This window comes from Rutidosis leptorrhynchoides, chromosome 7, assembly GCF_046630445.1.
Source record: "Rutidosis leptorrhynchoides isolate AG116_Rl617_1_P2 chromosome 7, CSIRO_AGI_Rlap_v1, whole genome shotgun sequence".
NCBI classification, from domain to species: Eukaryota; Viridiplantae; Streptophyta; class Magnoliopsida; order Asterales; family Asteraceae; genus Rutidosis; species Rutidosis leptorrhynchoides.
In genome coordinates this window covers 127,208,159-127,212,704 of record NC_092339.1, presented here as the reverse complement: position 1 = coordinate 127,212,704, position 4,546 = coordinate 127,208,159, and positions in this window count along the sequence as shown.

Here is a 4,546-nt window from a genome sequence, read left to right as displayed (position 1 = left end):
TATATATATATATATATATATATATAATTTAAAGTAATGGAGAAGCTAAATTAGACTAGACAATGATGTGTTGGTTATGTCAAGTCAATAACTCATTTTGGAAGATCAGATGGAGTGTTAGTTGTACTATATTTCTTTTTACTTATATGTCAACTAACTGTCTAACAGAACTTATCAATCAAGGATCAAACGGTACCAAGGGCGTGCTTAGTTTAAGATGGAAATTGAGTAGTGATATATCTACTTTTAATTTTTTGATAAATCCACTTACTCTCATGCATTAGATAGTTGTAATGTACATACCAGTGCAACATGATAAAAGTGGATTTATCAAAATCACAAGTGAAAATATCAACACTCATGAAAATTTGATGGGTTAAACCGTAATCTATAACTACTACACTAAATACTCAAAAACTAACACACAATAGATACAACTAAACCCGATCGTATAAGAGTTAATAAGTAAAAAACCAGTTCTTTCCTCAGAGAAAAGTGTGATTAAGAATCTAAAACTAATAAAATTTATTCTAGTTTAAATGGATTTTTAGATTGATTTTGTATCAAACTAAAAATAACGTGTAAAGTAAATGAACTATAAATCAATGGAAATAAATGTATCTACTTAGAGTCAATTCCTCTGGTTAGGATTGCTTGTTAAACCCGTTAAATCAATTATAAATGTAGTGACACTACAATATTCTTTCAATTCTCACTGTTTCTTAACTATCGAGCTAAGTCTAATTGTCGTTAAGTTAGTTACTAGTTAATCCACAAACACAATTATTCAAGAATATAATTAACTTAGGTTGTGCTGGTGTCCCTTTACAACCTCAAGCTGCCTTAACAGTTCTATAACTAAATCACTAATCGTCTAATTATGTTGGTGTCCTGCATATAATCAATAATTATTTAAACTATTCGCATTCAATAATTTGTCAAAGCTCATTAATTTAGTTAAATGTTGTTAACTAATCAACAAAATCATTGATGAAACTAGTTAATAAACCTACAAAACAGTCGTTGATTAGTTAAACATACTCTAAATAATTCAATCAATTGAATAAAATCAAAAGGTAGCAATTCATTATCAGGGTTCAATCATCTAGGTGAATACAACAAATTTAGCTACTCATAATTATGCAAGAAGTAATCAAACACAAAGATAAATAATTCATAGGCATTGTATTATTCAAAAGAATAATAAAAGTGTTACCGAATGATTAAATGAGGCCAAAATTGAAATCTAAGTGTTAAACCTCAAGAACAATGATGAAAAACCCTTATATTCGACCTTGTTGCTCCAGAAATTCGTAAGTAAAAAGTTAACCTAATTAGGGGATTAAAATTCGTATTTAAAGATGTTAAAAACTGCTCCAACCCACTTAATTTTCGCGACCACAACATTCATGCTCGCGATCGCGAGCCACTACATACTTCGCGAGCTTAATTCCAATTCTCGCGACCTTGATTCTGATGTGATTTTTCTGTTACCTCCTCACGAACCCAACTTGTATAATTCCGGTAATAAAATATCATTTTCACAACACTGATCCTGACAATTGTGGTTGCAAAAATTGTGTTGAAGGTATGTTTTTCCATGCTCGTCGGAATTCTTTATTTTAATGTTTTCCGGACTGAAATCTTGCTAAAGTCATCTGCAAAGCTTCACTAAATCACTTTATCTTCCAAATCAACACTTTGATCAAATACGCACCGAAAGCTTCTCAAAACCACAGGAAATCATAAGGTTAGGAACCGATATCGTAACTAAAAATATGTATAATTGGAGCAATATCAAATTCCCCCACACTTGAACCTTGCCTGTCCTCAAGCAAGACTAAGATAAAAAAAATCAACTATGTCCAACCGACAAGATGTCTCCTAGAATGAAACTCCATAATGAACATAAAACTCTAAAAAACTCAAGAACACTAAAAAATGATGGCTTCTACAATTGGGTGTACCAATAGTTGTAAGGTGGGTGTGCCATCAACGGTTATCCTCGTGTTTAAGAAAACAACACTGCAATAAAATGTACTGACGTCGGCTATTCTTGTGACATGAATAGGACACATTAATGAATAAGAACTTTGTGGTTTAAGTCCCACGTGACTTAAGGGAAATGGAACCACAAAAAATCCTTGGTTTTAGGATTACGACACGGTACAAGTATCGAGCTCTAACAAAATCACTCCGGTTTAAATGGAATAAGATGAGCAAGTTACCTGAGTTTGTGAATTGTGTAGTGTGTCTCCTACTATTGTCCTGGTAATGAACAACGACACAAGATAATTAACTTACTTGGTAAACTATCTTCCAGCGAAAAGAATGGCGATGAGTAAGCTATTGTAAAAAGTGAAGTGTATGTGTCAACCACTGCTAACCTGGTTTTGGCTAGTGACACGAACCAATTAACTTGCTTGGTAAACTACTTCTTGGGTAAAAAGAGAAGCGATGAACAAGAAACTATTAACACTCGAATAAAATTCGAGTGACCTACTAAAGAACATGATTTCTGCTCAGGTTATCGTAATAACGGAAGATATTAGATACATGAGCGTTATGACAATGTCTCAGAGACACGCATATAAATTGGGTACATTGGTCGGATGCATGCACCATCCTTGTGAGGATAAATAGTGAAAATAACCCGATGAGTTTTTGGTCTAGCACATGGTCTATTTTCTGACCATGCTATGCAACCACCGCTCTCACGATTGAGCACAAGATTTGGTTCAGGTGACCTACATATGAATTTCGGAACACTCGTAGGAGTTTCATTCAATGGTTATGAACGTTATGGTGAAGACTTGCATCAAAGAAGGTAAGGTGAGAGGAGCGTACATTATCTTTGTTAGGTGAGATAATGGAGTCAATCCAAAGAACTAGCAAGTTATGGCCTATTTTTTACCTAAAATTTTTATAATCCAAACAAAAATACCTACAACATCTTAACAAAATAGGAGATAGCTATTCAAAAAGAAATCAACGAGAATTTGTCTCTCCCCACACTTAAGATCATGTAATGCCTTTGATGTTCTAGATCAAGTAATATAATTTATAAACACCGAAAAATACCTAATTAATAGTTAAAATGCAAATACAGGCAAGCGTACCCGATCAGGAAATAGTATATGTTGAGTCCCTAAATTAATTAAGGATTTAATTATGAAAAACAGCAAATTTGTACACTATAGTGTTATGTGCAGCCAGCACATGTTTGTTTATGTATAGATAGCAAATATTGTTGTGTCGAGTATTGAGTATTCTGCCTGGTCTACCAGCACAAGGTACATAGTATTCTTCAATTAGCATAGGATGTGTGCCCAGCAAATCAAGAATATCAAGTGACTCAACATAGAAGAACCAGCATTGCTGGTAAGCAGCTTACAACACAAGACAGCTATGCTCCATTACAAGCATAGTGGTTTCCTGAGTGGTCTACATCAATTGTACTATTCAACAGAAGTCGAAGACAAAGTTGAACATAAAAGGACACGCGTCGGCAGCTGACAAGTGACCTTACAAGACCATGTGGGAATGCATAAGTTTAACGCATGTGCAGACATGTGTTATTCTTTGTCAACACCTAGGGAACACAATATCAAATAGTGGTGCCAAACCGAATTGGGGTGTTCCTGCAAATAGCTACCAAAGAGGAAAGAAGAGAGCACGCTCTCTGATGCAGTTGTCCCCACAAGTACATACACGTATGTACCAGTGGACAATAGAACAATTACATGGTTAATAGGACTACTATAAATAGAAGTATTCACTATTGTAATAACTAGTGGTGTGAGTTTATTTATTTAGAGTCCAAACTTGTAATAGCTTTAAGATATCCACGATAGCTATAACTTAGGTTTAATCTGTATCAACCAACTATCATTCTGCCAAGGATAGTTGTAATTCTTTGTGATTCAATCAATAAAGAATAACCGTTGAAAATTACCTTAGACTCTATTTAAATTACTTGCTTGAATACTAAATTGTTTTAACTGCTAAGTTAATTAAAAAGAATATTCACCCCCCTCTCTACAATACTCCTGTTGTTAATCAAGGGACCAACAACTGATATCAGAGCTTCAGTCTTGATAACTTAATATCTTGGATCTGAATTCTCTCATGGCTGCATACACAAACTCAGCTTACCTTGAAAATGGGTCATCCAATTGACCACCTAAGTTTGATGAAGATGAGTATGAAACCTGGAAGGCTAGGTTTCTGCTTCATCTTGAGTTTATTGACCCACTCATGCCTGGCATTGCTACTGATGGTCCATTCATCCTTACTGACACAATTAATAGTGTTCCTGCTACAGCAGACACTCCTGTTGTTCCTGGCAGAGAGGTTGTTCTTCCCCCATCTAGATGGGTGGATGAGGACAAACGTCGTGTTGGACTTCACCCTAAGATCAGAACCTTGATAGCTATCACATTACCTAACCATTTGTTTAAACTGGTTAAGGGAAAATCAAATGCTAAAGCTATGTTAGACTATCTTGATGTTACATATGAGGGTATGGATGAAGTTAGGAAATATA